At 43.8% G+C, this 13,466-nt stretch overlaps 1 non-coding gene across 1 annotated transcript; it reads left to right on the top strand.

Annotated features, from left to right (window-relative positions):
* Window positions 1-13,141: 13,141 nt before the first annotated feature.
* Window positions 13,142-13,248, top strand: LOC116538023. The gene has a single exon (XR_004263459.1). It is a non-coding gene; the product is annotated as a U6 spliceosomal RNA (small nuclear RNA).
* Window positions 13,249-13,466: the final 218 nt, after the last annotated feature.

Genomic DNA, 13,466 nt, shown 5'->3' with positions numbered 1-13,466 from the left:
ACAAGGATGACTTCTAGGTCTTGCATAACAGGATGGATGATAGTATCATTCACTGGCGTAAGGAACACTAAGACAAGACCTGGTTTGGGAGAGAAGGTCATGAGTTCGCTTTTGGATGTTGTGAGTGAAATGCTTGTGTGACACCCAAGTGGAGATATCCAGTGGTCAATAAGATATGAGGGTCTGGAGGTCAGAGTGAGACAGGATAATACAGGGTGGTCGCAGGAGAATAGAATGTTTTAGGCAGCAGTTTTACATGACTAGCAGAAGGAAACTGTTGAAACAGCTGCAAATGCTAAGGGCCCATAAACTCTGAATAATAACAGGATGTGGGCCAAGCTGGCTAAGACTGACTGGACACAACATGGCTCTACATTTGACCTAGGTTTCACCTAGGATCTCACTACATGCTCATTAACATAATCTCATATCCACCAGCATCATGACAGTTCTGGGAACATCCATATATGGTATAAAAATAGTTGGTGCCACAGTTCTGAGAATCTTCACCTTTTTCCAGAAGTGTTCATGAATATTTTGCCCCTTGGTTAAAGAAACCCAAAAAAAAGCCTGGGCGCGGTGGCTCACGCCTGTAATCCCAGCACTTTGGGAGGCCAAGGCGGGCGGATCACCCAAAAGTGGGAGTTCGAGACCAGCCTGACCAACATGGAGAAACCCTGTCTCTAAAAAAAAAAAAGAAAAAAAAGAAACCCATAAAGATAGAAGTCCAAACCCCACTGGGTGCAACTCTCTTGAGTACACCTGCACTTCCCTTTCCTGAGGGTGTGCTTTCACTATTTTCTGACTTGTCCTTGAATTCTTTCTCACAGCAGTGTCAAGACCCTGGACAAGGGCCAGGGTCAAGGTCTCACCACTGTTTGGGGATCTCACCTAGCCCACTGGCATCAAGAGGCAGCGAGTGCATGGACTAGCGGTACAGATGTGGAAATCAGCAACTTATAGAGGGAGGGAGAAGCAAGGGGAGAGAATGAGATCAAGATCGACACTGCCTAGCAAGACTACTTTGTTTCTTTGCTCTGTTTGCTCTCTCACTTCCTACAATGACAATTTACCTTCTCACCTTTTTCAAAACTTCTATCGCTCCTACTCAACCAACACAAACACACACCACGACCACCACCACTACCATCATCATCAGCTGAGCCCCAGATCCCAAGCTCTTCCACTGAATCTTACCCACCATTTCCTACCTCTTCTGTATCTTCGGTCACTCCCTTTTTATTAGGTTGGTGCAAAAGTAATTGCAGTTTTTGCCATTTTTTTTTTTTTTTCATTTTTTTTGAGACAGAGTCTCACTCTGGAGTGCAGTGGCGCTATCTCAGCTTACTGCAACCTCCGTCTCCCAGGTTCAAGCAATTCTCGTGCCTCAGCCTCCCTAGTAGCTGAGATTACAGGTTTGTGTGCCACCACACTGGGCTAATTTTTGTATTTTTAGTAGAGATGGGGTTTCACCATTTTGGCCAGGCTGGTCTTGAACTCCTGACCTCGTGATCCACCCGCCTCGGCTCCCAAAGTGCTGGGATTACGGGCATGAGCCACCGCACCCAGCCATTTTTTTTTTTTTTTTTTTTTTTTTTTGAGACGGAGTCTCACTCTATCACCCAGGCTGTAGTGGAGTGGTGCAATCTCGGCTCACTGCAACTTCCACCTCCCAGGTTCAAGGGATTCTCCTGCCTCAGCCTCTCGGGTAGCTGGGATTATAGGCGCCCACCACTATGCACAGCTAATTTTTTGTATTTTAAGTAGAGACGAGGTTTCATCATGTTGGCCAGGCTGGTCTCAAACTCCTTACCTCGTAATCTGCCCGCCTCGGTCTCCCAAAGTATTGGGATTACAGGCGTGAGCCTCCACGCCCGGCCTGCTGTTATTTTTAATTGGAAAACCACAGTTGCTTTTGCATCAACCTAATGCTTTCTCCATCCCATCATTGTTTAAACAAACTCAGGTCTCTCACATCTTTAGGATAATATTCCTTGATCCCACTCCACCTTCCAGCTATCATTCTATCCTTTTTTCCTTCATTGTTAAATTTCTTCAAAGAGTTGTCTATTCTTACTGCTTTCATTTTTTCACTTCCCACTCATTTCTCAATCTACCTTAATCTGTATTCTGTCCACACCATTCCACTGAAATCTTTTGAGAAGGTCAGCAGGATCTTCATGTTCTTAAATCTAATGGGATTTTTGTGTTTTTCATCTTTGATAGCTCAGGAGCATTTGTCACACTTGAAGGCAGTGAAGAACAAAGGTTGTTTTTTTTTAAGTGACAAGCTCATTTCATTCACTTATGAAAAATAATCTGCCAAATATTCAAGTCTGAATAAACATAGTTTTTCTGTCAGTTATTCTTTCAAGTAGAAATGGAGTTCCATGACAAAATCAGCTAGTTCAGTTTGCAATTCAATTAACAAGTTGTTTTATTTTTGAGGTTAACCATTATACTTTTGCATACAGAGTGCTTCCTATTTGGTCACATAGAATTTTTTTTTTTTTTTTTTGAGATGGAGTTTCACTCTTGTTACCCAGGCTGGAGTGCAATGGCGCGATCTCGGCTCACCGCAACCTCCGCCTCCTGGGTTCAGGCAATTCTCCTGCCTCAGCCTCCTGAGTAGCTGAGATTACAGGCACGCGCCACCATGCCCAGCTAATGTTTTGTATTTTTAGTAGAGATGGGGTTTCACCATGTTGACCAGGATGGTCTCGATCTCTTGACCTCGTGATCCACCCGCCTCGGCCTCCCAAAGTGCTAGGATTACAGGCTTGAGCCACCGCGCCCGGCCAAAATTGGATTTTTTTCTCTTCAAGTGTGTGGTGGGAAAAAGTAAAGCGACCATTAGCACTGATGCCACTGCCTTGATTTGTGTGCCAGTGCACCCACAGTTTTACCTACCATTGCTTTTGCACCATCAGTGAAACTGTCCACAAAGAAAAAAAGTGGCAAATAATGACTATTATTTTGCAAGTTGTTTTGACTTTGTGAAACCTTGGAAAAGGACCAATATGGACCACAATTTGAAAATCGTCATTTCAGATTAATCAGGACTGCCCCCAAAGCTGAGGAATAGAATCACATTCCCTAAAAGATGGATAGTGAAAAAAAGTGGGTTTCTGTTAGCATCGAAGAGGAACAGAATCAGTGTTTATAGCCAGCCAAGTGTCTCTTCGTTGAAGAAAAAAGCAGGTATAGCGGGGTAATTGAGGAGAAAATGGCAGAAGGGGAGGTTTGATCAGAAAGGAGAATTTCAAATTAGGACAGGGATGTCCAATCTTTTGGCTTCCCTGGGCCACACTGGAAGAATAATTGTCTTGGGTGACACATAAATACACTAAGATAGCAGATGAGCTAAAAAAAAAAAAAAATCACAAAAAATACTGTTTTAATAAAGTTTACAAATTTGTGTTGGGCTGCATTCAAAGCCATCCTGGGCTGCATGCAGCCCATGGATGATGGGTTGGACAAGCTTGAATTAGGGTAAGTTTCTGCTGTTTATAAGGTCTGGGGTGCAACTGTTGAAGTGGGTGACTGTGTGGAGGAGAAGGTTATTGGAAATTAGGAGGTCAAGGGGCAGATTGGCCAGGGTGAGTTGACCATGTGGACACTGAAGTCCCCCAGCAGGGCTTACAATAGAGAGCAAGACTAAAAGCCACTTGCTAAAGTCTCCAGTGAGCACAGAGGACTGGCCAGGAATTCAGCAGATAACAAGGACCAAGATGGGGAGGCATTAGCATAGCTAAACAGCATGTAGCTCAAAGGAGGGAGTAATGGTTTGAAAGTGGCATTCCCCAGTGTGGAAGACACCAACCCCACCTCCCAGACTATAAAAGGTAGGGTGCTGAGAGATTAAATAGTTACCATTGAATAGGGCTACAAAGGAAATGGTGTTCTCAGAGGAAAGTCAGATTTCCAGTAAGGTAAGGAGGTGGAAAAATGCTCATGAAAGATGTTGAGGATGTAAAGGTGTGTGATAGTTATGTAGCAGCCATTCCAGAAAAGGCATGATAGAAGTTTTTGGTTGCTGAGGGAAAAGTGGAACTTCAATTAATAGGAGAAGCAGAGAATTAGGGCAAGAAGCATAATTGGGAGATGGGGGGGTAATATGTAACTAGAGGAGCTTAAGCTGTCATAGATTTTGTCCTGACAGCCTCTGGGAGGAGGAAACTCAGGCCTCCAGAATACAGCTAAGGTTTGAAACAACAACAACAACATTCATTTCAAAGCTGCAAGTGAAACTGACCCAATAGTCCCATAGTGTTTTTTTTGGGGGGGCGTGGGATAAACAGAAATTGACCCTTTTGATCTTAAAGCATGAAACCTTTATTTGTTTTATCTGAGTTCCTTCCTTAGGAGAAAAATATCCTTCAGGCCTCTCAGGAAAAGTATCAAGTAAAAGTATCAAGTATCAACTATCAGGAAAAGTATCAACAACTGAAACTCATCAGATAACCACATCCAGATAATGAGATGCAGGACCCCTCATTAGGTCATGATTGCTTCCTTGCTCCTCCTTAGTTCCTACTTCCTTGCACATTGTTACATCTTACACATCATTACATTGTTTCCCCTGCCATATAAATCCCAGTTTTAGTGGGTCAGGGAGATGGGTTTGAGACTGAGCTCCCATCTTCTAGACTGCAGCGTGCAATTAAAGCCTTCCTTGGCAATAATTGTTGTATCAGTGATTGGCTTTCTGTGCAGTGGACAACAGGAGCTAGACCCTGGTGTTTCAGTAACACGAGCATTTTCTGTATCTTAAGAAGTACGGAATTGTACATTTATTTGAGCCTCCGTTCTGAAACAAAAAATTGCCTGAAGTTTTCTGCACAAGGGGACCAGCAATTATGGGCTATCACTGCTGAGCATATATAGTTAAGTCTTTTTTTTTTTTTTTTGTAGAGACGGGGTTTCACCATCTTGGCCAGGCTGAGTCTTGAACTCCTGACCTCCAGTGATCCACCCACCTCAGCCTCCCAAAGTGCTGGGATTACAGGCGTGAGCCACCACGCCCAGCCTACAGTTAAGCAAATTTAAGCATGCCAGCTTAAAAGTACCACTGGTAGACCTAGCGCAGTGGCTTACACCTGTAATCCCAAGCAAGAGGCAGGGATGCCAAGGTGGGAAGATTGCTTGAGGCCAGGAGTTTGAGGCCAGCCTGAGCAACAAAGGGATACCCCCATCTCTACAAAAAAAAAAAAAAAAAAAAAATTAGCTGGGTATGGTGGTATGTGCTTTAGTCCCAGCTACTTGGAAGGCTGAGGTGGGTTGGAAGGCTGAGGCAGGATGATCCCTTGAGTCTAGGAGTTCAAGGCAGCAGTGAGCTATGATCATGCCACTCCACTCCAGCCTGGGTGACAGAGTACAATCCTGCCTCTAAAACGAAAAAATTAATAATAAAATACCACTGGTGAAAGTGTATTCTGGTGACGTAATCATGTGTAACTTAGTTTTTATTGATTTTTTATTCGGGGGTTTTACTTCAAAGACTAGGAACTTGTTTGGGTGTGTGTAACCAGCTTAAACTAGAATTGGCTTCTTAAAATGTAGTTTAAGTATTTCTAATGCTGAATGAATTTCACGGATTTAGGAAAGTTACTGATTCTAAATATATATCTAGATGCTGGTGTTACTCCAAATGCCAACATTAAAAATGTGTTTTGAAGAGTTACACAGAGAACATCAACATTTATATAATCACCCCAATTTTGCAAATAAGGAAACTGAAGTTACAAGAGGCAAACTGGCCCAAGGTCACACACAGCTGGTAACTGTCAAAATGAAGTTTTAACCCAGGTCTGAATGCCTCTTAACTATGCTCTTAACCACTGCACTGCAGTATAGTATACCTGCCTCTTCCAATGGACATTTGGGAAAACATTACAACTGGATTATAGAGCTGGTCACTTTTGAAGTACAAAATCACATGGGCTGAAGCGGAGTGTAATTATATAGAAGCTACATCTTAAGTATATGTTATTGCAGAATCTCCCCTTGCCGTGGCTTGCTCATCCCAATCATTGAAATCGTCTGTGCCTCTGTGAGGAAACATTCCCAGAAGTGCTGTGATGTACATGCTTACCTTAAAATCTTGTGGTTTGGCCATGCATGATGGCTCACGCCTGTAATCCCAGTACTTTGGAAGGTGGAGGCGGGTGGATCACTTGGGTCAGGAGTTCAAGAACAGCCTGGCCAACATGGTGAAACCCCCGTCTCTACTAAAACACAAAAATTAGCCGGGCGTGATGGTGGGTGCCATCAGCTACTTGGGAGGCTGAGGCAGGAGAATTGCTGGAACCCAGGAGGTGGAGGTTGCAGTGAGCCAAGATGGTGCCATTGCACTCCAGCCTGGGCAACAAAAGCAAAAGTCTGTCTCAAAAAAAAAAAAAAAAAAAAAAAAAAACTTGTATATTATTATTTCGATCTGCCTTCCAAGTTTGCCCATGAAGAAAGTAGATAAGTAGGTGAGTGTGATAAGATATATCTTGGACACTTAATGAAATTTTAGTGTTGTCCTTTGGCTTATTCCCCCAACAGGGTGTTTCAAAAGTCTTAGTCCAATTTTAAGTTTTAAATATGTTTCATTGAGCACCTACTGGATTACTAGATAGAAAATTCCAGATGAACCTGGTGGGCCTGCCATTTATGAGAAGCCAAGGAGCTAAGTATGAAGGACAGGGCCACAGGAAGTACAGACTTTGGAAAGGAACAGAGTGGAAGGATGGAGACAGTGAGATAGTAGAAAGCTACTCAGGGCACGATGTGGGATCTCCCCCATAATACTTAAGAATTGCAGTAAAGTTGCCGGGAGCGGTGGCTCATGCTTGTAATTCCAGCACTTTGGGAGGCCGAGGCAGGTAGATCACGAGGTCAAGAGATCAAGACCATCCTGGCCAACATGGTGAAACCCCATCTCTACTAAAAAACACAAAAATTAGCTGGGCATGGTGGCACGTGCCTGTAGTCCCAGCTACTCGGGAGGCTGAGGCAGGAGAATTGCTTGAACCCAGGAGGCAGAGATTGCAGTGAGCCGAGATCGCGCCATCGCACTCCAGCCTGGCAGCTGGCGACAGAGCAATACTTTGTCTAAAAAAAAAAAAAAAAAAATTGCAGTAAAATTGACAAATTCAGAAAAGGCTGATTGTATCTGGATTTCTTTTGGAAAATAGCAAAATGCATCAGGGTTTGGTACAGGACAGGGTGAAAAGAGCATGCACAAATGTCCAACCGCATGGAGACACCAAGTATGCAGTATAGCCTGGAAATCCCTGGAGGATGCTGAGATAGGAGCTGCAACTGAGGGTGACCTAAGACAGTATCTGGGCTGCATCATTAGATAAGATAGACTCCCTTGATTTTTTGTTTTGGTTTGGGGTTTTTGTTTGTTTGTTTCCCCTTGATAGATTTTCTTAAAGACCTTATTGTTTTAGAGCAGTTTTAGATTCATAACAAATGTTCATCTTTGAGAGGAATGTACAAAGATATCCCATTTAGCCCCTGCCCCCCACCCCCCACCACACACGCAGCCTCCCTCATCATCAACAGCCTCTTGAATTTTTGAAACAAAGTTGACTAATCTCAGTGGCCATGGCCTTTATTTCATTCTTCATCAAGTCCCAGCTTCTTCATAATACAAACATATATATGAGCGCCAGCTGTGTGCTAGTCGCTTTACAGACATGCGTTATTTCCTCTACTCAGGCTACCTTATGAAGGAAAGTTTCACATATGAAGGATCTGAGCTCAGAGAATTTTTTTTCTTTTTAGATGGAGTCTTGCTCTGTCGCCCAGGCTGGAGTGCAGTGGCGCGATCTTGGCTCACTGCAACCTCCACCTCCCAGATTCAAGCAATTCTCATGCCTCAGCCTCCCATGTAGCTGGGATCATAGGCATGTGCCACCATGCCCGGCTAACTTTTTGTATTTTTAGTAGAGAAGGGATTTGCCATGTTGGGTAGGCTTCAGCTCAGACAATTTAAGCAACTTATCCCAGTTTCTGCAGCTCATGACTATGTTTCTTCCAGTGAACCACACTGCCTCACAGGCCTCATTCCATGGTTGTTTTCTACATTCACAAGGAATTCCTTAGTTTTATTTCTTTTCCCTTAATACTATGCCTTGTACTGGGAACTTTCTCCTTGTTTTGGTCAACTTTCTCTAGCATGGTGAATAGATAGCCTTGCGTAACAGTGTTGTAACCTGACAGGTGCAGAGAGCACAGGTACCCTGGGTGCTACTACAGAAGGTGAAAAACCATCTTTAGCTCTGCCCACAGGCTCACTAAGTCAGAGGGCTTTTGGCATCCCTGAAACCACCCCAAGCTCTGGAGCATGGAAAATGCTCCCACTATTTTTTTTTTTTTTTTGGGACGGAGTTTCGCTCTTGTTACCCAGGCTGGAGTGCAATGGCGCGATCTCGGCTCACCGCAACCTCCGCCTCCTGGGTTCAGGCAATTCTCCTGCCTCAGCCTCCTGAGTAGCTGGGATTACAGGCACGCACCACCATGCCCAGCTAATTTTTTGTATTTTTAGTAGAGACGGGGTTTCACTGTGTTGACCAGGCTGGTCTCGATCTATTGACCTCGTGATCCACCCGCCTCGGCCTCCCAAAGTGCTGGGATTACAGGCTTGAGCCACCGCGCCCGGCAACGCTCCCACTATTTAAAGAATAAAACAAAGTCGTCCACACATAGTGTTGACATCTAGCAGGCAATTCAAATGTTCTTGATTAACTGGTAATTTAGTCATTTTTATTTATATGGGTCATGGGGTAGGATTTGCATGGGTCATGAGGTAGGAGTGATGATAAATACAGGACAGTTTCTCTGTGGTTTCGTTCTTACAAGCTTGGACAAGGAATCAAGACAGGAGAAACGCTAGTTCCAGGACCTTGAACAGAAATTTCTGGCCAGGCCTGCCACAAACTCGTTCTAGTCCAGCAACTTCATGTATGAAGTGAATTTCAAGGCTCAGGAAGAAGAAAGGATTTGCCTGATGTCATACAGCTAGCTAATGCAACCATGGAAATCAGTTCCTACTTTTACAAAAAGTGCTCTAGGCAATTAAAACGTGTCTCTGTTGTCTGCTCTGCCACTGAATGACTGCAATTATGATTCCTGTTCCTTAATTTGTTTCCAAAATGAGCTATGGCAAGAAAGAACAGGAGAGGAGCTCTGGGCAAAGGCTACCAAAATTGACTGGCAATGAAATATGTCTGAACAGTCTAGAATTAAAGGTGTGACTTTTAATACCTTTTTATGGCTGGATTGACCATGTGTCTGGATTGTCAGCTAATGAGAATGCAGCTGAAGCCTTGTTGGCGTTCAGCCCTGTTTTAGCCATATCTTTTGGTCTCCAGCCCTTGCCTCAAGATAATGGGAGAACTAAGCAATATTCCCCACTACTCTCATAAGGGCCTTCTCAAACTCACCTCAGATCAAAAATAGCACACCTATATAAAGGCTATGAACAGTAGGCTCTCACTGAGTCCCAATCCTAAGACTGCCAGTGCCCATGCCTAGCGGACTCTGCATCTATCCTGAAGTAACTAACAGAGGCTTTACCAAAAGGGAGATCATTCACTCTTTTTGTTTGTTTTGAGATGAAGTCTTGCTCTGTTCCCCAGGCTGGAGTGCAGTGGTGAAATCTCGGCTCACTGCAACCTTCGTCTCCTGGTTTCAAGCAATTCTCGTGTCTCAGCCTTTCAAGTAGTTGGGACTACAGGTGCTCACCACCATGCCTCGCTATTTTTTTTTTTTTTTTTTTTTTTTGTATTTTTTATCGAGACAGGGTTTCACCATGTTGGCCAAGCTGGGCTCAGACTCCTGACCTCAAGTGATCCACCTGCCTCAGCCTCTCAAAGTGCTGGGATTACAGGCATGAGCCACCGCAATCCTCCCCATTCACTCTAACAAATATTTCCTGATGGATGACTCTGTGCATGACAGGAGGCTAGGACATAAGGATGGATACACAGTTGAACAATGACTGCCCTCAATAACCTTCCAGTCAACTAGGTGAGGTGCAGAGTAAACAGACAATTTCACCTTTGCATTCCCTGGGCCTCACAATGTGATAAGCCCAAGTCCAGTTCTCACCACTTAAGAGACAAACAGGAAAACAATGACAGCACAGTGTTTAAGAGCTATGAAAGAGGTCTGCCCAGGGAGCTGGGAGAGCTCTGGAGAGAGGGATCTAGCAGGAGCACTGGTTGGATAAAGCCACCGTGGCACTATGATATTTCTGAAATAGGCTGGGTGCTGTGGCTCATGCCTGTAATCCCAGCACTTTGGGAGGCCGAGGCAGGCGGATCACGAGGTCAGGAGTTCAAGACCAGCCTGACCAACATGGTGAAAACCCATCTCTACTAAAAATACAAAAACCAGCCAGGCGTGGTGGCACATGCCTGTAATCCCAGCTACTCAGGAGGCTGAGGCAGGAGAATCGCTTGAACCCAGGAGGTAAAGGTTGCAGTGAGCCAAGATCGAGCCATTGCACTTCAGCCTTGGGTGACAGAGCGAGACTCGGATCTCAAAAAAAAAAAAAAAAAAAGGAAATATCTGAAACATCATACCAATTAGTTGAGGCAGTAAAGGCCCCTGTGTTACACTTTGACTTCAAATGGTAAATGATATTATCTGCAAGTCACATAGCTCCTCAAACCAGTTCTAAGAGCTTGGGGCGAAGACAAGGAAATTCCAGGGGAAGGTCTTGCATATACTAGCTGCAGGCACAATTGCGAGGGAAGTTTGTCTGGCCCTGCTGGAGCTTCCTTCCAAGCTCTGTTCCACAGTTTTGATTTCTCCTTATCTGAAAGGCCTTTCCCAGAAATAATCCTAACTAATCCATTCTGATATGTGAATGACTTGTAGAGTCATTGCCTTTATCTCCCAGATGAGTGTTTCTCAGATTTGCCATAGGGTAAGAATCACCTGGTCTCTTGACTGGGTGTGGTGGCTCACTCCTATAATCCCAGCACTTCAGGAGGCTAAGGCCAGTGGATCACAAGGTCAGTGTGGATCTCAAGGTCAGGAGTGCAAGACCAGCGTGGGCAATATGGTAAAACCCTAACTCTACTAAAAATACAAAAGTTAGCCAGGCATGGTGGCAGGCGCCTATAGTCCCAGCTACTGGGGAGGCTGAGGCAGGAGAATCACTTGAACCTGGGAGGCAGAGGTTGCAGTGAGCTGAGATGGTGCCACTGCACTCCAGCCTGGGCGACAGAGCAAGATTCTGTCTCAAAAAAAAAAAAAAAAAAAAAAAAAGAAAAGAAAAAGAAAAAAAAAAGAATCAGCTGGTCTCATTCCTAATTATACTGTTAATCTTATCTTTCTCCTGGAAATTAGTATTCAGTGGGACTGGGATAGGATCTTGGAATCTGTTTTTAACAAGGGCTCCAGGCAATTCTCATCCTTCGGACAAATTTGGGAAACCATGATCAGAAGCATTATCCCTAGTCATTTGCAATAAAGCCTTTGATTCTCACAATTGTCATCTGAAACACTCATACCTAAGTAGTACAGTGTCAAGATTTTTTAAAACATAATAATAAAACAGAACTTAGTTTGAAGAACATCTTGTGGTTTACATTATTACCGATGCCACTGGTCCCTTGTCTATTAAGAACCAGACCGAACAGCAGGAGGTGAGCCATGGATGGGCAAGCATTACCACCTGAGCTCCACCTCCTGTCAGATCAGTGGCAGCATTAGATTCTCACAGGAGTGCAAACTCAATTGTGAACTGCACATGGGAGGGATCTAGGTTGCACGCTCCTTATGAGAATCTAATGCCTGATGATCTGAGGTGGAGCAGTTTAATCCCAAAACCAACCCCCACCCCCATCCATGAAAAAACTGACTTCCACGAAACCAGTCAGTGGTGCCAAAAAAGGTTGGGGAACACTGACCTATTCCATATACATTACCACATTAGAACCTCCTAAGAGCCTGGTAAACTGTGTAGGCCAAGGATTCTTGTCTCCATTTTAGAAATGAGGAAACCCTGCTGGAGTGTAACTTGTGATATAATTGGAAAGAAAGCAAATGTATCTTAAATGATGTAAGAACAACACAAAGCAAGATGCCCATTTTTGCAAAAGAAGAAATCTTCCAATTTATAAGATCTGAAGGGATGTCGAGCCCAAGGGTAATCTAAAGCAAACAGGAGTCAGAAGACTCCTAGAGGTGGCAAATATGTCTCCTTTTGGAAATTCAATTGTCTTTTATGGCACCATACAATTTTTCTATACTGGTTTCTTACGTGAGCTGTACCAGTTACATTTTCCACAACCACATATTATACTACAAACCAGTCTGACCTGCAAGGGAAGAACAAGCCTTCATCATTTTGCAATGCCCTGCTGCCTAACCAGTTTGTGTTTGCAAAAGCGACAAGTGGCCAGGTCAAGTTGGTGATGTCCTAGGGAAGGGTGTGTGGTTGTTGTATGAGGCCTTGCCTGGGATCCTTTCTGGGCCTACTTAGGGCTTCAGATGCAGTGGAGACGAAGGATTTTATTTCATCAAATGGTATTAATGTCGTTTCTGGATCAGGCATTGTGCTGGCAGCCTGAAGAATTCATAGTCTAAGTAGAAGAGAAAGGAAGATATACACGTGACTAGTGATTACTCAAGTTAAGAAGAATTGCAAAGCAGAATAAGCAACATTCTATGGTGATGGAGCAGGAGTTAATAGTTCTCTAACTAACCTGGAAGGTTATTGGAGGAAGGAGCATTTCCATTGGGCCTGGAAAGATAAATAGGTATTCCAAAGACAGAGAAGGGCATTATAAATTGAGGAAATCTGTGAACAAAGGTATCAGAGGCATGAGCCTAAGGAAGATCTACTGGCAGCTTGGGTGGGCAACTGGGGAGAATTCTTTGGGCCTTTTTCTTATGGAGAGGGGATCAGTCAACACTTGACCTTACTCTTCCTCTGAACATCAATACAATTTAATTTTGATAATTCTACCTTTAATTATACTCCAAGGAGCCTATGAAAGTTACTGACAGTGTGGCCTCCTTCCAAGGGAGAGTATTTGATGTAGCCAGTGCCAGTTGATTTGTCCCAGACCCTGCTGGGACAAATCAGACATGGATGTCCAAATGTATTGGGCTAGAGTGTAGGATTGTAGTGCTTGCTTTGGCAGCACATATACTACAAATGGAACAACACAGAGAAGGTTAGCATGGCCCCTGCGGAAGGATGACACACAGATTCATGAAGCATTCCATATTTTTTTAAAAAAGAAGAGGATTGCAGAGATCCTGAGCAAAAAGAACAAAGCTGTAGGCATCACACTGCCTTACTTCAGAATATACTTTACAAAGCCATAGTAACCAAAATAGCATGCTACCAGCATAAATACAGACCCGTAGACCAATTAAACAGAATAGAGAACCCTGGAAAAAGTCCATGCATTTACAGCCAATTCATTTTTGAAAAAAGGTGCCAAGAA

Source organism: Sapajus apella, unplaced genomic scaffold, assembly GCF_009761245.1.
Source record: "Sapajus apella isolate SASKATOON/1434 unplaced genomic scaffold, GSC_monkey_1.0 scaffold115, whole genome shotgun sequence".
NCBI classification, from domain to species: domain Eukaryota; kingdom Metazoa; phylum Chordata; class Mammalia; order Primates; family Cebidae; genus Sapajus; species Sapajus apella.
This window is presented reverse-complemented; position numbering and strand designations above follow the sequence as displayed.